The following is a 22,915-nucleotide window of genomic DNA, read 5'->3' on the forward strand; positions in this document are numbered from 1 at the left end:
ACTCGCTGTCCTGTAGCCTTGCCAAGACTTCACTCTTGCAGGTGCCCTCAAGGCAGAGCTGCCTCGGAAGAGCTGCCGGAAGCCAGCTATGATTCTGAGATGGAAGAAATGGAGCCAACGCAATTTAAGACAAAACCGAATAAAGCTCTAAGCCGCACCGAAAAACAACCACAATACGAACCAGCCCAGTTTACCGACTGGGGAGAAATAAAAATAGCCTGTGCTGAATGGTCCCCAGGGGCTGCCATACAAGCCTTCCCGGTGAGGATCACCGGCCCGGAGGGGAACCAACAAAGGGTATATACCCCGATAAACCCAAAAGATGTACAGTCAATTGTCAAAGCCATTGCAGAAAAGGGAATCAATTCGGCCATGATCTACACTTTAATCGAAGGTCTTTTTAGTAATGACGACCTGCTTCCCTTTGATATCAAGCGAATAGGTCGCATGATACTTGATGGTGCGGGAATGATTGTGTTCAGACAGGAATGGGAGGATAATTGTAGGAAGCAGTTAGCCCAAGCATCTGGCGCGAGGCAGCCACTACACAGATCGAGCTTATCCAGACTGATAGGAAAGCACGATGATATGATCACGCCGCAGCAACAAGCCATGCAGATGCAGGCTGAGGAGGTCAGGGCGACCACTCGGGCTGCCAGGGAGGCTATCCGCGCAGCCTCTCGAGTCGTGGCTAAGCCGGCGCCGTGGTCCACCGTGAGGCAGGCAGAGAGTGAAAGCTTCACGCAGTTCGTGGATCGCCTGCAGGCAGCGATAGAGTCCTCTACCCTGCCGGCAGAGCCAAAGGGCCCCGTGGTAGCTGACTGTTGGGAAGGGTAGATAAATATGATTAAGAACCACAATAGTACAGCCAGGAAGAATATAACGCCCCTTACTGGCTGGACAATCACCCTCACCTACAGAGGGGTCCAAAAGCCAAATGGACTGTTCCATCTCACCCCCCAGAATCTATGGTTCACCCCACATCATTGACCCTCCCCTGAACCATCAGGTGCCTGTGACCCCATTGGCCCAGGTCCTGTTCCAGCCCACCCTGGAGCCCCCTTTGATAAAGGCTCTCCGGGGGGCTGGACGCTCTCTTGGATCTTCCCCTCTCCTCCTGGAGCGTCCTCCGGGAGTCCCTGCTCCCCTCTTTGTCTCTCCCCTCCCCCATCACCCAGGCCCAGCCACTGTGCTGTGTCTAGCAGCTCGAGGCAGGGCCACAATGCATCCTGAATAAACCTCATCCCCCAAGAGCAACCACAGAGATCTCGCTTGTATCTGTCCGTGGAATACAAATAAACGTCTTTACAGCTGACTGCCTGCGCCAGCAGTGCAACTCTGTCACCAAGGATATCTTACGTTCCCTGCCAGCCGGAGCCAGCCTGGCTGACATGATCAGACATGTAGTAAGGGAAGAGCACCTGACGCCCATTCAGGCAGCCGTCCACACCCTGACCAGTGCCATGGCGTGTTTCAAGTGTGGTGAGGCGGGTCACATCGCGGTGAGCTGCCCCCAGCCAGCACGGCGGCCCGCCGCGGCGCCTCCACCCCAAACACGCCCGCGGGGATCCTGTTGGGGCTGCGGGAGGAAAGGGCATCTCGCTAAGGAATGCAGGTCCCGGCCCCAGGGAAATGGGAAAGGGAGGGGGCCTGCGGGCCGCACTCAGCCTCCTCCCGCCGCGAATACGAGGCGGCCCATCTATGCCAACCCCCAGTGGGGCGGGGAGCCCTCATACCCCATACCCCCACAGGAAGCAGCCGGCTTAATACCCCCGCCAGCGAGTCTCACGACACAGCCTACGGCACCTTTGTACCCACCGCCACCACAAGCAGCGCCTGTGCCGCAGGGTCTGCAGGGGAAACCCCAGAACGGGACCCCTGGGTGGCCCTGGCCCTGAAAATAGGGAAGGAGCCCCCGAGGGTGTGGGGGACATGCCGCCTCTATGGCAGTCGGGACCCCCATGTAATAGGGCTTCAGTTTTGGGCAGACACAGGAGCAGACTGCTCGATCCTGCCCCAAGCCCTGTGGCCCCAACACTGGCAATGCAAGGAAGTCCCCCTAGTGAACGGGGTGGGAGGGCTGTCCCGAGCTTGGAAAAGCACCCAATTGGTAGCTATAACGCTCCATACAAAGAAAGGGCCAGAACAAACAGTAGCAATCCACCCCTACATTTTACAAAACTCTCCACCCCTGATAGGAAGGGACATCCTTGCTATGTTAGGAGTCAGGATTACAAATTTATAATGAGGGCCACTGCTGTACACCCACTGCTGCCAATCAAACTGACTTGGAAATCACCAGACCCCATATGGGTTGAGCAGTGGCCCCTGTCAAAGCCTCGAATGACAGCCTTGCTGGAACTGGTCGACCGCGAGCTACAAAAGGGTCACATAGAACCCTCCACCAGCCTGTGGAACACCCCTGTGTTTGTAATCCCCAAGAGATCAGGAGAAGGCTACCGCCTCATCCATGACCTGAGGGAAGTGAACAAGACAATTCAGCCCATGGGTCCAGTTCAGACACTACTGCCCGCAAACTCAGCCATCCCCAGAGGGCAGCCGTGCGCAGTGCTGGACATCAAAGACTGTTTCTTTTCAATACCCCTGCATGCCGAGGACAAAGAACGGTTCGCCTTCTCCATCGTGTTCCCAAACAGCGAGCGACCTAACCTCCGCTTCCAATGGAAGGTGCTACCTCAAGGCCTTGTGGACAGCCCGACCATATGCCAGATCACCGTGGACAGGGCACTGATGCCAGTCCGACACTCCCACCCTGCTACAACCATCATTCAGTACATGGACGACATCCTCGTCGCTGCACCATCGGCAGGCCAAGTGGATCACCTAGTGTCCACGATCACGGAAACCCTCCAGGCCGACGGTTTCGAGATCGCGAACACGAAGATCAAGAGAGGACCGTGCGTGACCTTCCTGGGGGTGGGGATCACAAACTCCTACGTGACCCCACCCAGGATAAAGGTCCACCGAGACATCAAGACCCTCCACGACATGCAGTGACTCGTGGGATCTCTGCATTGGCTCTGCAACATCGTCCTAGTTCCTCCAGAGGTCATGGACCCCTTGTATGACCTCCTGAAAGGAAAACACCCCTGGGACCCCAAGGAGCTGACGCCACAAGCAACGAAATCCCTCGACTTCATCGAACGTCAGATGTCCACTAGCCTGCTTGCCAGGTGGAACCCAAGCGTACCGCTAGATTTATACGTCCACTTCACGCAGAAGGGAGGAGTGGGAGCACTGGCCCAAGGACCTTCCGAAAAATCCCAGCCGATCCAATGGGTGGTCCTTGGAAGACCAACTCACGCATTCTCCCCAGGAGTTGAATGCGTTGCTAACCTCGTCATGAAAGGCAGGAAACTCGCCCTGAGACACCTGGGGACCGAGCTGGCAAGGATCCACCTCCCCTTCCGCAAGCGACCAACCATGGAGTCAACTGCGATATCGGAGCACCTGGCCCTCGCTCTCACTGGCTTCGGAGGAGAAATCTCCTACGCCACCAAACCACCTTGGACCCAGCTACTGACCATTGTCGACATAGACGTGCCACCGAAGGTCATGGACCGACCGCAACCAGGACCAACGGTCTTTACAGACGCCTCCTCCACGACTTCTACTGCAGCAGCGGTGTGGCAGGCAGGAGAAACATGGCATTGCGTCAAAACATGTGACCCCACGCTGTCAGTGCAACAGCTGGAAGCAGCAGCAGTGGTCTTGGCGTGCGGACTCTTCCAAGATGAACACCTCAACATCGTGACAGACTCTATATTCGTGGCAAAGCTCTGCCTAGCCATGTCAAGACCAGGTGTGTCAACATCCACGACGGCCTCCATGCTCGAAGAGGCACTCTCCTCACACCAGGGCACCGTGTCTGTCATTCACATCAACAGCCATAACCCAGTCAAAGGCTCCTTCCACACTGGAAATGACAAAGCAGATGCCGCAGCGAAGGGAGTGTGGACGTTGCAGGAAGCTCGTCAACTGCACGAGTCACTCCACATCGGAGCCAAAGCACTGGCGAAGAGATGCGGGATCTCGACAGCAGACGCGAGACACGTAGTGGCCACCTGCCCTCACTGCCAGAAGTCACCCCTATGGACCGGTGGGGTCAACCCGAGAGGCCTCAAGGCCTCAGAAATCTGGCAGTCAGACTTCACTCTCTGCGAACTGCTGAAGCCCCGAGCATGGCTTGCAGTGACAGTGGACACTTACAGCGGAGTGATCATAGCGACACAGCACCTCAAACCCAACTCCAAGGCCACAATCCAGCACTGGCTGACAGTTATGGCATGGCTTGGTATCCCCAAGCAAATTAAAACTGACAATGCTTCCAATTTTATCTCCAAATCAGTGCGGGAATTCGCCTCGGTGTGGGGTATCACCTTAGCGCAGGGAATCCCATATAACAGCACCGGACAGGCCATTGTCGAGCGGGCAAATCAGACCCTAAAAGCCAAGTTAGAAGTATTGGCAAAGGCAGAGGGCTTTGCCAATTCCATTCCCTCAGGAGACCAGACGCGCATGCTAGCAACCGCATTACTAGCACTGAACCAATTCCCTAGGGGAGATGAAACAAACAGTCCGTTTCGAAAGCACTGGGCCACCCAGACACTAGAGAAATGCCCGCAGGTCATGGTCAAAAACGAGCTAGGCGAGTGGGAACGGGGCTGGAGACTGGTGCTTACGGGACGAGGGTACGCGGCAGTTAAAAAAGAGGACAGGATCGGGTGGTGTCCACTCAGGTCAATCAAACCTGACCTTCAGAATGAAATTAATGGGAAACTGTGAGTTTTTGTTTGCAGGACACGCTCGTGGACCGTCCCCGTGACGCATACACCCCTGCTCCAGAGGGAGATGACAGACCACCAAACCGCCAGACAAAACCCGAGAGTCCCACGGCGGTGAGACCCAGACATGCACAGTGTCTCTGTGCGATTTTGCTGTTGGGGCTTGTGGCCGGGGGGCAAGACGACCCAGGCCACTACCCTCATCAGCCATTTAGGTGGGTCATGCAACATCTTTCAAGTGACAAGGTGTTCAAAAAGGTCACCACAGCGAACACCCCATCCTTCGTGTTCCACATAGCCAACCTGTTTAGAAGCTACCTTACTAACCCTAAAGGAAACCAAATCGAACCTGACTAACCCCTGTTGGCTTTGCTATGATGTTAAACCCCCTTTCTACGAAGGCATTGCTTCAGACACCCCCTTCAGTTACTCCACAGCCAGCGCCCCCCACCAGTGCAAGTGGGACACTCCCCACAGAGGAATCACCCTGAGTCAAATCACAGGACAGGGCAGATGTTTTGGAAATGCAACCTTAGCAAAGCAGAAAGGCAACTTCTGCACTAAAGTTGTCAAGCCCAACAGAAAAGCCAATAAGTGGGTGGTCCCATCCACGTCTGGGATGTGAGTTTGCCAGCGATCCAGAGTGAGTCCTTGTGTGTTCCTTGCCAAATTTAATGACTCTATCGATTTCTGTGTTCAAGTTCTGATTGTTCCTAGGGTCCTGTACCACTCAGACGAAGAGATATACCATCTTCTCGAGGAACCTGACAGACTCTACAAAAGAGAAATAATCACAGGTATAACCATCGCAATGCTGCTCGGTCTGGGAGCAGCTGGCACAGCCACGGGTGTCTCAGCCATCGCAACCCAGCAGCACGGACTCTCTCAGCTGCAAATGACCATCGACGAAGACCTGCAGAGGATCGAGAAATCCATCTCCTATCTAGAGAAATCAGTCTCTTCGCTTTCAGAAGTAGTTTTACAAAATAGGCGAGGACTGGACCTCTTGTTCATGCAACAAGGAGGACTGTGTGCAGCCCTGAAAGAGGAGTGCTGCTTTTATGCAGATCATACGAGAGTTGTTAAAGACTCCATGGCAGAACTCCGAGATAGACTGGCTCAGAGAAAGAGAGACAGGGAAACCCAACAGAGCTGGTTTGAATCCTGGTTCAATCAATCACCTTGGCTCACCACTTTAATTTCCGCCCTGGTAGGTCCACTGGCAATACTGCTTTTAGCTGTTACCATAGGACCATGCCTGCTGAACAAACTAGTCTCGTTTGTTCAGGCCCGTCTAGAAAGGGCGAACATTTTGTTCATAGGCCACCAACAAATGCTGTAAACCAAAAACTGCGAACACAGTCAGTCGCAAAAACCTTCGAGACTCACCTTGCGAAAATTACTCAGGTTTACCAAACCACCCATTCCTTACCAAGTTACAAGTTTGTACCTCACTCCAGTGCCTATATCTACAACTACCTCATTTTATATATGATAAGGGGAGGGGAGATGTAGTAGATAGGGACAGGCGAACGGAAGATCTCGGGATGTGACGGAAAGAGAGACCCTTCCCCCTTCTCCCTGCTTCACGTTATCTATTACCCCAGAGCATGTAGCCACACCTAACCCAGTAGTTTTCCACTCCCGACTAACCCTAGAGACCCCACAACCCCCCTCTGACGTAGCAAAGTCCCCCAAGACTATTTAAACCCATGAGATAAGATAATAAAGGCTTTCGACCGTCCACCAAATTGGTGTCCGCGTGTTTGTCGTTAGCCCGAGTGGCCCGAACAGGCCGGGCCACCGTGCTGTCTTCTTGGAACCAGGTCGCCGTTGTCTTTCATAAAGGCAACAAGTAACGGTTCATTTCTTTCTTTTTTATCCTTTGGGCAGCACCCATTTTTATCATCAGCCAAGCTTCTCTCCAGCCTGACCCCTCTGATCACCACAGCAAAGCAACTGAGGGAGCAGCGGAGGAGATGAAGCACTTGAAAACAGCTGTTAGTTACAGTAGTTAGTGAGGACAACTAGTTAGTGATGGTAGTTAGCAGTGCTAGTTGGTTATGGTGGTTAGGACACCCTGTTTGTTACAGTTCTTATGACAGCCTGTTTGGCATGGCAGTTTTTTGAATAAAAACTCTGTTAAACCACAACTCCCTTGGCGTGTCCCTTCCTCCTCCCTCTGTGACTCAGCTGCCCGGAGCAATGTGAGGGGAGAGCGGGCCCAGCCTCGCCCAGAGCTGAGCCCCAGCAGAGCCCTGGCAGAGCCCAGAGCAGCCGGGGCATCTGCAGAGTCAGCCTGGGAGGAGGCGCTCGGAGCCTTCTCGGCTGCACCGACTCTTGGGTACAAACTGCGTGTGCTGGAAAATGCCCCCGGCTCGGCCAGAGGGCAGAAGGGGCCCGGGGAAGGCCCCAGTGCTCCCTGCAAGGGAAACACCTGCCCTGGGTTTGTTATAAAGGACTATGTAGTTGTGGCTTTTGCTGTGATGTCTTGGCTTCTGCAACTTATTCTTAATCGCAACGATTTAGATACAGTACAGCTTGTAATCACTTTTAACTGCTTTTGCTGTAGTATAATTTGTCAGCTTTTTGTGGTCAATGCCCTGGCCCCTGTGTAGCTCATATCCTCAGAACATCATTCATGGATGATAGTTTAGTTTGTGCACAGTGTGAAAAACATACATGATAGTTTTGGCTTTTACAAAATATTGAAGTGGATGCCATGTGTTGTGCATTAGAATGTTAACTTTTGCAGAAGTAGCTGTAGTTGTGAAATAATAACTAATGCTTTTCTTTTTGTAACTAACTGACAGTAATAACTCAGAGATATTTGTGAAACAGCCAATGTTGATTTAAAGTACTTGTGGAAGTAGCTAAGACCGTCTGCATGGCCAGATAACGTTTAAGGAACGGGTGTGATGAGGACCCTGCCGCTGACCCTTCGACTGTCAGTAACTGTCGCCTGCTGATGTGGAAACCCAGGGCACCGGGAATATTTCTCTGTCTGCTCTGGGGTGTCCTGACCCCCAGGGGAGCACTGACTTTGACCCTCATTCATGGAGAAAACTTCCAAAGCTTCAAAGTAAGCTAGAAACCACAAAAGTGTGAAATAGATTGTAGAGATTGCAGAGAGTAGTGGAGTATGTCATATGGGTGAAAAATTTAGGTTTTAGAATTTTTAGTATGTTATAGATGGGTTCAAGATGGAGGATATAGGGTGTTGTCTTGAGTTCCCTTCTTCTTTCTTCTTCCTCTTTCTTCTTGGGTTTGGGTTGTATCCTGTAATTGGGTAGAAAAATCTGCATTGTGGGTCTTTAGGGGTCAGTTACTGGGTTAGAAAGAAAACTAATTTAGGTGTCACTTCTTAATTGGGTAGCTTAGTTTTTCATTAGACTTACAAGGCCTTGTAACAAGAGATTGTTGGCCATTTTTGTGCTGTTTTCCTGCACGCAGAGTCTGGTGCAGACAGTGTGCTGAAGTTTTGATAAGAATAAACAGAAGCTGAAGACCGAAAAAGTCCAATGCAGCTCTGGTTCCTGACACAGAACTGCTCCAGGAGGGTCCCCCTGCCAGGGGAGCCCCCAGGGAGTTGCCCAACTTGGGGCCCGCAAACTCCCAGCTGAATCGGGGATCAGGGGGCTGTTGTGAGGAAGTGACACACAACCCTCAAAACAACAATCCATGATTCCTGCACGGACTCTAGAAAGGCGGGTTGGGGGTCAAACCAAAAGAGTTCCTGGAAGAAGTAAATGAGTTCAAAGAAATGTTTGAATGTCTATAATCTTTATGAATATGTTTTTGGACAATACAATGGAAAAAGTAGATAAGAAGAGTTGCTATGGCTAACCAGTGTGCCTCTGGCCATTGCCAAGCACCCAGCGCTGTTATTGATTTGTCTCTAATTATCCCTTCTTAAAGTTTTAAAAATCGTCTTGCTCATTTTGCCCCTCTTTGGCTTCTTCTCCAGGAGCAGAGGGAGCCGGGGCAGAGACCGCTGTTCCTTCTGCCATCTGCGGCAAGAGAGAAGCATGAGGGACAGGCCGTTACCTCTCATTTATAACCTCATTCCTCCTCGGATCCACAAATACCACTTCCAAGGAGAAATCAGCAACTTTGTTAGCGATGGGATTCTAAGTGACTCTGACCAGATTAAAGTGGGTTAACTCAACAGAACTCTATTTGATGAACTCTATGAATTTGATAGTCCTCCCTGGCTGCTATCAGCAAGCAGCGGTGCCTCTGCACAATGCAGCTTTTAGCTCTTGAAAACTCTGAAATGGAAAAGTCAGAGATAGCCAGCAGGGACTTTGTTATTGCTGCGGCAGACAAGGAAAACTCAAACTGGATCAGAATCCCATGCAGTGCACGAAAAGGGCAGGAAAGGTTGCGCAGACGCCTCTTTGCTTGCTGGAAAGAGGGAAAATGAGCGGGGCTTCTCCTCCTAGCAAACCAACAAACCACAAGTCGGAAGTGTCCCCTCCTCAGGTGGCTAAAGCACTTGGATGCAGTGAGGGCATGTCTGGCAGGGAAACAGCCCTGGTGGTGAGCACTGCCATGTATGGATCCATGGATCTGAAGGTCCCTCACAAGCTTCCCGTTGTCCAGGCTAAAGCTCCCTCAGCACCCCCTACTTGGCCTTGTGTTCCACAGCCTTCCCCAGCTCCTGTGTCCTTCTCTGCACACGCTCCAGCCCCTCGAGGACTTTCTGCTTCAGAGGGGCTCACAAGTGGACACAGCACTCCCAGCCATGGCCGCAGCGCTGCCCAGCCCAGGGGGACGGTCACTGCCCTGCTCCTGCTGCCCCACTGCTGCTGACACAGGCCAGGGCATCCTTGGCCTTCTTGGCCACCTGGCCACACACTGGCCCACCTTCAGCTGCTCTTGACCAGCACCCCTGCGTCCTTTTGGCCCACGCAGCTCCCCCACCACAAAGTTGCCCGCTTGACTTCAAATAGAGCATCCCCAGTTCCAAGATGTCCTTCCTCTTCTCAGCAACACAAGACAGCAGTCAAGGACTTGCAGCTTCCCCCCCACCCTAGGCACTAATGCCATTCCCAAAGCTGCAGGCTGTGTGCAGCTGTCCCTGCAGGATGGCCCCAGGGCAGAGCCCAGCCGGGCTCCCCCTGCAGCCCCTGAAGCTTGGGGCAGACAGTGGTCCCAGAGCTGAGGTTCACGGGGAGCACCCGCAGCTGTGCCTCGCACTCTGTTGCCGTGTCACCGTGCAGGCTGGCTTGTACGGGGTGAATGTACCAGCCCTGGTTTGACTGACAGGGGCCTGGCCCATCACAGCTCTCCCAAGGCTGCAGGCATTCCCCAGGCCAGAATCTGAAGGGGCACAGAGATCAGACCAGTGAAATCATCCAGACTGGGTTTTTCAAAGGCCCTTTAGAAGGAAGGGCTTGAGAATAAACGTGCTCTGTTTGCCACAGGAACATCGGGGTGAGTGGTCTCTTTGGCTCCAACCCACTTTCCTCCCCGTGCCAAGGTTACCCACTCCCTCACACGTCCCCCCCGTGCCTTCCCACTGCCTTGTCCTGTCAGGGCTTCCGCAGCCCCTCATCCCTTCGTGGCCCCGTCCCCTCAGGCTCTCCCCAGCCCGGCCAACCTGCCCGGCAGCAGCGCCGCAGCCCCACAGGAGCTCCAGAGGAGCCCATCCAGAGGCACCTGGGAGCCCTCAGCAATCCAGGCAGCAACACACGGGCAGGAGGACACGGATGGCGCTTCCTGCCTGGGACAGGGCTTGTGGCCATCTCCAGGCACCGGTCTCACAGAGATCCCCACAGCTCCAGCCCCTGCCCATCTGCTCTGTGGGCAGCACAAAGGCTTTGGCAGAACCACCAAAGGCCAAGGGGCTTCTGGCCATTTTCCCTGCAATCCTGCATGCCTGGGCAGCTTGCTGAGCCCAGGAACCCTTTTGTCCCTCTTCCCCTAGACCCTGCAGAGCCTGGGCAGCAAAAGAAAGATCCTGGGAGTCTGTCTATTACAACACATCCTCTATTTATATGCTAAAGTAAAACAAAGAGAAAGAAAAGAACAATCTTAAAGAAACGAAACATTCCTGCTGGCTCGGGCGGCCCCAGCAGACAGAGCCTCTGGGATCAGCTCTCTGCAGAGCTCCAGCAGCGCAGCCAGCCGAGCCCCGACAGACGAGGCCGTCTCCTCCATGCCCTGCAGAGCCGATCATGCAGGTTGTCAAAGATGGAATATGGAGCTCTCTCTGCTTCCTGGAGGACGTACAATGTTTGAACTGCCAGGCTTGCGACGGGGACACTGATGTCATTGGCCATGCCTTCAAGGGCTGAAAGAGAGAGGAACAGAGCCATGGTCAGTTCCCACATCTGAGGGGACCCGAGGGGACTCTGTGCCAGGGCCATCCCAGCCGGCTCTGGCCACGGCCAGCAGGGAGCAGGGACCAGCTGGATCAGCCCGAAGCTGCTGGCCAGGAATCCCCCAGGTGCCCTGAAACCTCTGTGTGCTCTGCCCACGCCGGCCCTGGTCCGCACAGGGAGCAGAGCCCTCCGCAGCCGGGGCAGGGCTCGCAGCTCCCCGCCAGCCCCCGCTGGCAGCCCGCTGCCCTCACTCACCCTCAGAGAGGAGCTGGAGCTCTTCCTTCCTCCCCCTCAGGTACCGCCCGGCCGTCCCTGGGAACACAGAGCCTGTCAGGCCCGGCGGCACAGCTCCCTGCCAGCGGCGCTGCCAGCCCTGTGCCCACACGGCCTCCTGGCCCGGCTCGTGGCTCACCCATGAACCTGACGGCCGCCTCTCGCAGGGGCTCCTGTGGGCTCTGCAGGTAGGGCAGTGCCCGGCGCAGGTGCTCGGCCACGCTGCTGCTGTCCTCTGCCAGCTGCAGAGAGCGGCAGGAGGGAAGGGTTGGCCCCGCAGCCCCGCCGGGCCGGGGCTCCATGGGCACCCGGCTCGGGCCGCAGGAGCCTGGAGCAGAGCCCGCGCGGCCTCGGGCTGCAGCAGCGGGCAGGGGCACAGCTGCCAGCCCGCACACCGAGCACCGCGCTCAGGGGGCTTCTCCAGGCTGGGGCTGCGGCTTCCCGGCCCTCCTTACCAGGCACTCGGTGAACTTCCACGGCTTCTGGTTCTTCAGCAGCTTTTCGAGATCCCTCTGCTTCAGGAACTCGGCCGCACAAAGCAGCGTTTCCTGAGAAGCCTGGAGAGCAGCAGAGACGCGGAGATGGCCCCACAGCCCAGGGCGCAGGACCCGTCCCTGTGCCAGGGCCTGGAGGAGGCTGCAGCCTGCGAGGCGCCAGGGCAGGAGGCAGCCCAGCCCCTGCCAGGGGAACAGCAGCAGCTGCCGAGTCCTCACCTCTGCCACTGGCTGGTTCTCATCATGGCAGTGGAAGGAGAGTGGCAGCAGGCTCTGGCGCACGTGTGCCTTCAGGGCCTTTTTTTCCTCTTCCGGAAAACGATCCAGCATGTCTCGGAAGATAAACATGGAGCTCAACTGCACCTGGCTATCCTCCTGTATGAAAGGAAGGAAGAAAGACCTCAGCGTCAGCTACTTCAGGCCCAGCTGGGCACAGCCTGTAAGTGCACAGGGAACAAAGTGTGCGGGTAGCACCCGCTGGCCGTGGCTGGAGGCGCAGAGCCTTACGTTGTCAAAGAGTGGCAGGAGCGCCTCAGCCAGCTGCAGGGCGAGGGTGCTGGTTATTGGGGCACCATTGCAGAGAAATACAGCTCTGAGGAGAACCGTGGTCATCCTGAGCATGACGCCGTCATTTTCCTGCAGGAGCTCCACGAGCCTTTCATGCAGGCTCCACATCCTTCTGGCCATCTACTTGTGGAACACAAGTGTGTGAAACACCATCCTGCTGCCACAGGGCCCAGGGGCCAAAGGCCTGTGCCAAAGCACTCGGGCAGCTGCAGCAGGAGGCAGGAGAGCTGGCAGCAGCTGCCTCAGTGCCCCAAGGCCAGCCGAGCCCCAGGGACTGCCTTCCCCAGCCCCACGCTGGCAGCACGGCTTCAGCCCCTGCGCTCTTCTCACCGAGACACTGGTGGTGCCGAGCACCACGAGGCCTCTGAGTGCCAAGCGACGCCTCCCCCTGCACTCGCTCTGCAGGTTCTTTGACAAGAACTCCAGGACGCTGTCACGGCATTCACTCAGGTTCAGGCGCTCCAGGACCTGAAAGGCACAGGGCAGTGACGGGGGAGCGGCCGGCGGGAGCCCAGAACCGCACAGGGCCGGGCCCAGGCAGCAGCACAGGGCGCGGGCTCCGTCCCAGGCACTGCGGCCAAGAGAGGGCAGAGAGCCGGGAGGCAGCTGAGCGAGGCAGCGCTGGCCTTCAGGCTCACCTCCACAAGGAACGCCAGGGCGGCCAAATCCCGGCATGGCGTGTCTTTGCTGAGCAGCCCGAGCAGCTGGAATGCAATCGCGGAACACACGGCTTCGGATGCGCGGCGCATTTCTCTGACAGGAGGAAATAGGAGCCAAACCCTGAGCCAGCGGGGGCAAACCTCTCCCAGGACTGCCTCCCAGAGGTCTGGCCTTTCTCCAGCACCCTGCAAGGGGCAGCTGAGCCCTCTGGGAGGTTGCTGCTCTTGGGCACGCTCCTCTCCCAGCCTTTTGCAGCCTCCTTGGCCGTCCCTTGGTGACAAGGCCTTCTGGCCCACGGCCACGGGGACTGTGTGGGGCACCTGGGGTGCAGGGCACACATGCCAGGGACAGCTGGGGAGCAGGGGGTCTCACCTGGCCAGCACGCCCACAGCACAGTGGTGGGTGTCAGCACAGAGCAGTGTGTCCCAGCCACCCTTGTCTTCCATGGCCACCACCACATCCTCATAGTGCAGTCGGCAGAGCAGGGCCTTCAGGGTCTGCTCTGCAAAGCTGTGCACAGAGCAAAGCCCAGGTCACGCTGGGGGCACTGGCCCCTGCCCAGGGATGTGGCAAGGACAGGAGGACTGGCATGGAGCACCTGCTGGGGTTGGTGGCAAGGCCGTGTTGCTGCTGGCATCCCTCCCAGAAGGTATCGACCTCCTCTGGCATATCCAGAGTGCTGAAGAGCACTTGGAAGAGCAGATGCACAAAGAGGCAGGGGAAACACTCGGTGACTACATGTGGCACACAGGGCAGCTGGAGGATCTTCCACATCACCACGGTTGCCTGCAAAGGACACAGCAGCCCGAGACAGCGCTCAGTGCCGAGGTGTCCGTGTGGCAGGGCCCAGTACGGGAGGGAGAGGCCCGGAGAGATGCAGGGGGAGCACCGGGCCTGGTGACCCTGAAGCTGCCCCGAGGCCAGGTTTAAGCCCAGCGCCTGAGGCAGGGAGACGCCGTGGGGGAGGGAGGATGGAGAGCTGCTGGAGGGGTGGCCTTGGGGCCAGCAAAGGCAGAAACTCACAGCCAGGGCAAGGACAGCTGTGTGGTCCCCATCGGAGGTGCACGTGCTGTGCTCTGGCCAGCTCCCCAGCACCTCGAGGAGTACGAGCATGGCCGGCTCTGCAGTCCTGGGCGTGCACATGATGCTCTTCCACATGGCCAAAGCAGCTCTGTGGGGTCAGAGCTCTGTCTCAGAGGGGTCTGGGACACAGCAGCCTTGCCTGGGTGGCAGCGGGGAGTTGAGCTGCTCTGCCAGCCCTGCCTCTGCCCACTGCCCCTCACTGGCAGCACGCAGGCAGCCCAGCCCTGTGGGGACTGGCCCCTGAGGGGCAGGGGGGAAGCATGGCAGCACGCTGGGGGGCTGGCAGGGGCCAGGGCTGGCAAAGGGAGCAGCCAGAGGGCCCTGGAATTCTCTGTTGGTCAGACACCTGGGACAGGCTGTACAGGGTGAAGGGCTGCTGAGACTTGTGGACACGTGGGCCCCGTACCTGTCACACAATGGGGCCACACGCAGGAGAGCCATCACCACGTCACAGGGCTGTGCCTCTGTCAGATCCAGAAGGGGCCTGTACAGATTGTACTCAGGAAACTCATTGGCCACCAGCCACTGGTGGATGTACCTCACCATGGCCGGCACCTGGAGAAGGCAGGGGAGACTTGGAAAGCTGCCAGAGGAAGGAATGTGCCCAGCTGCCCCAGAGAAGTGCTTCCCTTGCCACCACACTGCCATGGCCTCAAAGGCTTCCAGGGAGCAGCAGGCGTGGCTTGGGAGGCCACACAACTGCTGGGAGGAGAAAAGCCAGGCCACAGGCTGCTCACTTGCTTTGGGCTGGAAGGACCCTCCTCCACAAGCATATCCAGCAGGGCAGCACTGGTCTTGGTTTTGAAGATGGGAGAGTACGCTCTGACCACAGCGCCCAGGACGCTGCTCTCTTCCTCCCGAATCCTCTTCATGAATTTGCAAACCATCTGTAGCAGAAGGGCAAGAAGCCCGGGATGTTGCATGGAGTGCTCCGAGCACAGTGCTGGGCTGAGCAGTGCCAGCAGGCCCAGCCCAGGTGGGGATGGCTGCAGGTACCTGCGCTGTTCTGCGGAAGCGGCCACGGGTGCGTTCCTGCTCTCGTGTGCGCTGCACGGCTGCACCTGGCAAAGAGCGAGCGCAGCCCGAGCTGAGGGGCTGCGGGAGAGGCCGGAGAACACAGCCCAGCCCTGCGCTGCCCAGGCAGGGACAGCCCCGCGCCGCCCCAGGGCATGGAGCACGGCTGTGGGGTGTCTGCCCGGCCCCTATTCCATCCTGTCCATGGGCATGGCCCCAGGGGATGGGATGGGATGGGATGGGATGGGATGGGATGGGATGGGATGGGATGGGATGGGATGGGATGGGATGGGATGGGATGGGATGGGATGGGATGGGATGGGATGGGATGGGATGGGATGGGATGGGATGGGATGGGATGGGATGGGATGGGATGGGATGGGATGGGATGGGATGGGATGGGATGGGGCCAAGCTGGCTGCAGGCACCAGCCCTGTGGCCCAGCTCTGCCACTCACCCTTCTGCGGTGGCTGGAACTGCTCCACCTCTTCAGGCTGCTGTGCTGGGGCAGCTCCAGGGCCTTCTTTCTCCTCCTTCCCCCAGGCCAGCTTGGGCACGCTCGAAGGTCTGTGCTCTACGTCACTGCCTGGATTCATGGCTACTTGCAGAAGGTGAAAAGGAAAAGGTCCAAGTCAGCAAGTGCTGCAGTCGTGCCTTGAGGGCACCTGCAAGAGTGAAGTCTGGGCAAGGCTACAGGACAGCGAGTCCTGCACTCTGGTCTTGGGGGCTCCAGCCACAAGGACAGGAGACTCCTGTCAAGGAAAGTGCAAAGCAAATGCCACGGTCTGCCCTCGAGGGCAGCTGCAGAAGAGATGCCTTGGGAAGGCCAGGGGTCACCAAGTGCTCTGGTCTGGCCACAAGCTCACCTGCAGGAGTAATACCTCGGGAAAGCTCCGGGTCAGCAAGGAATGAGTGGCTGTGCCAATGCTCCTCACAGCACCGCTCTCTCTGTCCTGTCTCGTCGCGTGCACAGAGCACTGTGGAATGGCCTTGTCACTGCCAACACCTATGCCACAGCATGTCACAAAGGGCCCTTGGATACCCTGTCCCGTTCCATTCCACGGTGACCATGCTGCACCGTGTCACAAAGGGCCCTTGGATACCCTGTCCCGTTCCATTCCACGGTGACCATGCTGCACCGTGTCACAAAGGGCCCTTGGATACCCTGTCCCGTTCCATTCCACGGTGACCATGCTGCACCATGTCACAAAGGGCCCTTGCACACTCTGCCACCTGCCCTGGGGCCACCCCCAGCCCCCCAGAGTGGCCCAGGTTGGAAGGAATGCCTTGCCCCAAGTGTGTCAGACAGCCCAACAGGATCTTTAGGAACGGCTCAGACCATCAGCAAACGCTGCCCTGCTCTGCGGGCTCAGAGCAGCAGGAGCCCCCAGGGCTGCCGACGCAGCCGCGGCGGGAAGGGCACGGGGCCCTGCACAGAAGCTGGCACGGCCTCCTCGGGACACGTCCCACGTGGTGGCCATCCTAAGCACGGCCGTGTGACACAGACCAGGAACGTGTGGGCCAGGGCAGGAATGCTGCTCTGAGCCTGGGGCCCGGGGAGCGCTGACATCAGCCGCTGAGGCACAGTCCCCGCCGAAGCAGAGTTCCCCCGAGCCCTGGCAGCTCCGGTGCCCGTCTGCTGCCCCAGAAACCTGTGCCCCAAAAGGGCTTCTCTGCCAGAGGGCAGCCAAAGCTGGTGTGTGTGGCAGCATTTTTCAGAGAAAGAGGACATGAGTTATGAGATTTGAGCTACTCCAGCCTAGGCCTCAGATTTGGGCCTTGTGAGGCCTTCAAGCCTCTGACGCAGTTAGAAATTCAGAGCTTGTGGTGCAGATAGAAATAGTATTAAGGTGTGACGGGGACCACTGGGCTGTCTGGGTGTGAATTAGTATACGTTTATAGTGTAAGGCTCAAGCCACTTTAAGGAAAAGGTAAACATTGTTAGCCTAGCAATCAGAGTGCCTTTGTTTCTGTAAACTATGTAGAAGCTTATATAAACTACCATCTTATCTCGAATAAACGGAGAACGTTTGATTAACCACATTGGTTCAGATCTGCGTTTGTCTTGTCCAGTTTCCCATTTCCTGAGATTCCCTGGCTTTTGGTGTGCACTGGGGGCTGTGCTCCGTCCTACAGGGGCTGTTGGTAGCAGCACCTGGAGCAACTGGTGGCAACACTTGGTGCGTGTCAGATGTTGTTGCTCCTTCCCGGAATGATTTTTTCATGGAAGGGATTAGCAGCAGCACAGAAACACCAACAGCTACTCAACTTCACAGGACAAAGAGAATCTACCGAAACACTGTCATGTTTCCTTGTGCTTTTGCGTCTTTCTTGTACTCTAAAAGAAAAAGAATTGGCCAAGCCCTGCTATTCAAATCTCCAGCTGCTGTGTGTCTTCCTGTGGCAGCTCACGTGCAAACACAACTGGCTGCCTGCTCAGCTCGACGCTGGACGGCCACAACCAGGGAGGGCCCTGGTGAACATCTCTTTGGTCTGGTGGGGCAGCGAGGGCACAGGAGACAAAGACTGCTCCTCCCGAGTTCATGGGGCAACAGAGAGATTCTATTTCCCATGCCCCCCCTCACACAGGGCATTTGAAAGACCAGGCCTGGAAGCTCTCATTGGTTTGAGCTCCACGCCCCTTCAGGTTCTGGCCCGTGAGGTGCCTGCAGTTTTGGGAGATATTTGATTGGTCAGGACCCCTGTCAATCATGGTAACATCTCACCCTTCTTTTCTTTACAAAATTCTGTGTATTGTTCTCTGTCACCCATCTGCAAGGGCCCTTTGCAAACATGGTGACAGAGGACAGCGAGCATCTAATTTACACTGGAGCTGCAGCATTCCCCTCCAGGAACTGTTAGGGGAGAACTCAGGCCACAGGCATAATGCTTCTCGGTTACAAATTGAACTTATCTCTAAAAGCAGAAAGCTATTTAACCCTGAGGCCATTTAGCCCTTAGAGAAAAACACAATTTTAAAAAACAATCTTTAAGCACTTGATCCCTTGGAGAAAAACCAAACTCACAGAAAACAGTCTGTAAACAGAAAAACTGTTTGTAAACATGAGAAATAATTTGTAAACAAATCAAGTCCTTCTATGAACTGTCCATGAGGCAGGTGATCATTTGTAATGCTGTCTGTGGTTTCCAGTGTCCATATTTTAGGCAGCTGTATTGTACTGTTGTAGGATTTATTGTAAAACATGAGAACAGACTCAGAGGGGAGGAGGGTGTACCCTCAATCCAACCCCTTTCCCCTTTTTTCTTTGTATAATAAATAATAATAGGAAGAGAACATGGATTTTGAATACTAGTAACTTACGCAGAGTTTCATCCAGGCTTACTGATAATATTTTTCTTTACCAGCCTGGTTCAGGGCGAAGAACTTGATTGGGAGATGTTTTGATCAGAGCAAGGAACTTGTTTGGGAGATATTTTCTGTATTTCTATTTTATCTAGTGCAAACCATATATTCTTTTCCCTTTGTTAGAAGTTAGAAATTTTTTTATTGACTTTAATAGCTGACCTTTAACTTTTAAATAGATGACAAGTGGCAGAATTTCAGTGAAAAAACTTTGCAACTGCAATTTGCTTATGATAAATCCATGTTCTATGTGTACCTCAGTGGATATTCTTTGAATCATACCTGTTTATCTTGAAGCAATGCAAGAAGAATTACTAGAATATTAAGAAAAGACATATACACATACTAGGACTTCTTTAAGACAATGGTTTACTAAAATATGAATATCGATCTAATATCGATATCCAACTGAGACAGACAAAAACTCTCTAAGAGTTTAAAGTTAGAAAGCGTATGTTTATTGAGACAGCCGGGCAGTACCTGGGACAATTCCCTAATTCACACTGCAAAAATCACAGGTATTACAAAGCTTTTTTATTGACGGAAGTCTTGAATACACAAAATATGAATGCATATTCATATCCCTGTCACTTCCTCTGCTCCGCTTCATATGCTAATTGGCAGAAAGGCTATTAAGCATGTGTAGTTCTGCTCCCTGAAATGAGTCGGGGGTCCATTTTGGGGAGGGGTCTCCAAAATGAAGAAGTAAAATAAGTCTTCCTCGTTCTGACCTTTCTGCCTTTCCCATGCACACGTGACAAATGAATCCTTGCTGTTTTCCTGTGCTTAAAGGATTCCTAAAGTATGGGAAGTCTGCAACTGTTTTTGTGTCCCTGAAATCTGTTTGTCACATTCTGTTTCTCATGATAAGCACAGCTACCCAAACATAAAGCTGAGAAGCAATGAGTTAATAGATCCTGGATATCTTATCTAAGATCCAGCTACTGTTAACTATGAACAAAGCCTATTTATCTACTTCCACTGAGTCAGCAACATCTCATTTAACTATCATCTTAACTTTCCTAAAATTCTTAATTCTTCCAAATTAATGTCTCACCGGGAATGGGGACAGGGAATGGGAATGGGGACAGGGACTGGGGAATGGGAATGGAGACAGGGAATGGGAGTGGTGACAGAGACAGGGAATGGGGACAGGGACCAGGAATGGGGACAGGGAATAGGACTGGGAATGGGGACAGGGACAGGGAATACGGTACAGGGATCAAGAATGGGGTCCGGATTGGGATGGGAGCAGGACGGGAAAGGGACAGGGGGGACATGGGAACAGGCAGGGGCAAGGGGAGTATGGAAGGGGAGTAAGGAATGGGGCAGCCACTGCAGGGGGACCGGGCTATGGGATGGGGACACATGGGGACAGTTCCAGGGCAGGGGGTCCTTGACCAGCTGCCCAGAACCTCCACCAGGGTCTCCCAGTGCAACTGGAGCCGCTCAGCCTGGGGTGCCCAAAGCCCTGAGCAACTCCCAGGTCCCTCCCAGGAACCCTCAAGTCCCTCAAACCCAGCATCCCCCACATCCCCTGCAAGATCCCCCCCATGTCCCCATCCTTGTCTTAGCTCAACATGTTTATCGGCAGTGTCACAGCGGGGCAGCTCTCAGTGTCCCCAGCAGGTCACAGTGTCCAGTGCAGCCCGTGCCAGCGGTCACTGCGCACACGGGGCAGGCTGGGCTGGACAGGGGACGGGGCAGAAACGCTGCCCCGGGACTGGGGTCTCCCCCTGCCTCTGGGGCCCAGCCCCTGCTGGGAGCGCCTTGGGCAGGGCACGGGGCTGCTGCTGGGCCAGGGGGACAGGCCGTGCCCCCTGTCCCTGCTGCTGGGCCAGGGGGACAGGCCGTGCCCCCTGTCCCTGCTGCTGGGCCAGGGGGACAGGCCGTGCCCCCTGTCCCTGCTGCTGGGCCAGGGGGACAGGCCGTGCCCCCTGTCCCTGCTGCTGGGCCATGGGGACAGGCCGTGCCCCCTGACAGCTGCCCAGGCCCTTCTGATGCCTGTCCCTCGTCCCTGTGGCTCCTGTCCCCACCACTCCCCACCACCTTCACTCCCCCCTTCAAAGCCCCACTCAACCCCTTCACAGTGAGCTCTGGAAAGAAAGAAAGAATGAAGGAAAGGAAGTGTTGTCTGTTCACCCTGGCTGGATGTCAGGCACCCACCAAAGCTGCTCTCTCACTCCCCTCCAGAGATGGACAGGAGAGAGAAAACAGAATGAAGGCTTCATGGGTTGAGCTAAGGACTGGGACAGATCACTCAGCAAATGCCATCATGGGCAAAACATTTTCAAAATTGAAGATATTAATGGAATTTATTGCTATCTGGATCAGGGCAGGACGGTGAGAAGTAAAAGAAAGCTTTAAAAACACCTTCTGCCCTTCCCTCCCTCCTTCCCAGCTCTACCTCCCCCCCAGTGGGTGCAGGGAGACAGGGAATGGGGGCTCAGGTCCGTTCATCCCCTGTTGTTTCTCCTGCTGCTCGGGGAGAGGAGTCGTTCCCTGCTGGGCCAGGGGTCCCTCCTGGAGACACTTCTCCATGAACTTCTCCACAGTGAGTTCATCCCACGGACAGCAGTTTTCCACAAACTGCTGCAGCGTGGCTCGCTCCTCCATGGGCTCACAGGTCCTGGCAGGGCCCTGCTCCAGCGTGGGCTCCTCTCCAGGGGTTTGCAGGTCCCTGCCAGCTCCCTGCTCCAGCACAGGTTTCTCACGGGGTCGCAGCCTCCGCTCAGGCATCCCCCTGCTCCGGCACGGGCTCCTGCAGGCGCTGCAGGTGCATCTCTGCCCTCCGTGCCCTCCATGGGCTGCAGGGCCCAGCTGCCTCACCAGGGACTGCCCAGGGAATCTCAGGGCAATCAGCTCCAGCAGCTGGAGCAGCTCCTGCCCCTCCTGCGCTGGGGCCGGGCAGGGGTGCCCGAGGCGTGGCACAGCATCGGCCCCGCTGAGGGCATCGCGGTTCCCCCGCAGCACAGCGGCGCCCCTGTGCCCCTGGAGCTGGCGCTGCTGTGGATGGTGTCGTGCCCCGGCTTCCACAGCATCGTGCGGCTCCTGGGCTGGTTCGAGCTGCCCGACGGCTTCGCGCTGGTCACGGAGCGTCCGCAGCGCTGCCAGGACCTCTGGTACTCGCTGGCCGAGCGGGGGTTCCTGACGGAGCCCGTGGCGCGGGGCTGTTCCGCCAGGGGCTGGAGGCCGTGCGGCGCTGCTCCAGCCGCGGCGTCCTGCACCGCGACATCAAGGCCCAGAACGTCCTCGTCAACCTGGCCACGGGTGAGGCGAAGCTCATTGACTTCGGGTGCGGCACGATCCTCCAGGACACGTTCTACACACGGATGTCAGGTGAGCCCAATGCTGGGGCCCAGCCAGGCAGCAGAGGTTCCCCCTTTGCTGGCAGAGGGGGAAGAGGGAGGGGGAAATCTTCTTCAGCCGGCTGCAGCCAAGTTACTTTTCAGCAGGGCAGGGGCTGGCTGTTGTGGAACGGGAGCTGGCTGGGAGGGAGGAAGGGAGGGAGCAGCATCAGCCTGATGAGCTGTGCCTGTGTCCCATACAGCCCACTGGAGTGGATCCTCTTTGGCTGCTACCATGGCCGGCCAGCCACCATCTGGTCCCTGGGTATCCTGCTCTATGACATGGTCTGTGGGCACCTTCCTTTCCACACAAACGAGGACATCGTCCGGGGCCAGCTCTTCTTCCCTCCCCGGGTGTCTCAAGGTGGGGATGTGCCTTCAAGGCTCGGGAGGAAGAATGGGGCTGGGAGGGGGCAGCTGGCACATAAGCGCCCTGCTCCTGCAGCTAGTGAGGAGGCTGATCTCCTGGGCTTAGCTGGAGGAGGTGGCACGTGTGCCTCTGTGCTGCTCTCATCAGGAAGGGAGGATCGACGGAAAGCTTTTGGCTGCAGCTCTGAGCATTTCTAGTGTGGCCTGGGCACCGAGGAATGTGGGAGAGCGTGGACAGGAGCCTTGTCCCGCTGAGCGGCCGTGTCTGGTTTGTCACTGCAGAGTGCCAGTGCCTCATCAGGTGGTGTTTATCCATGGACCCCACAGACAGGCCATCACTGGAAGACCTTTTTGAGCATTCTTGGCTGCAGGAGCCCTGCCTGGCCCAAGAGACAGCAGAGATCCATCGCTCTGCTCAGTAGGATCCAGGAGCCCAGCAAGTACCAGCTGCATGCATCTTGTGGCACTCCAAGAAAACCCCGGAGCGTTTCCCTGTGGCCGCAGCACGGAGGAGAGAGCGCAGCCGGGGAGATGCTTCTGCTGGTCCCAGCGAGCTTTGGAGGGAGCGGCTCAGTGCTCCCTGTCCTGTTGGAGAAGCGGTGGCAGTGTG

At 56.2% G+C, this 22,915-nt stretch overlaps 1 pseudogene; it reads left to right on the forward strand.

Annotated features, from left to right (window-relative positions):
* Positions 1-372: 372 nt before the first annotated feature.
* LOC140681369 (serine/threonine-protein kinase pim-1-like) lies at positions 373-22,727 on the forward strand (annotated as a pseudogene).
* Positions 22,728-22,915: the final 188 nt, after the last annotated feature.

The sequence above is a fragment of the Taeniopygia guttata genome, chromosome 35 (assembly GCF_048771995.1).
Source record: "Taeniopygia guttata chromosome 35, bTaeGut7.mat, whole genome shotgun sequence".
Lineage (NCBI taxonomy): Eukaryota > Metazoa > Chordata > Aves > Passeriformes > Estrildidae > Taeniopygia > Taeniopygia guttata.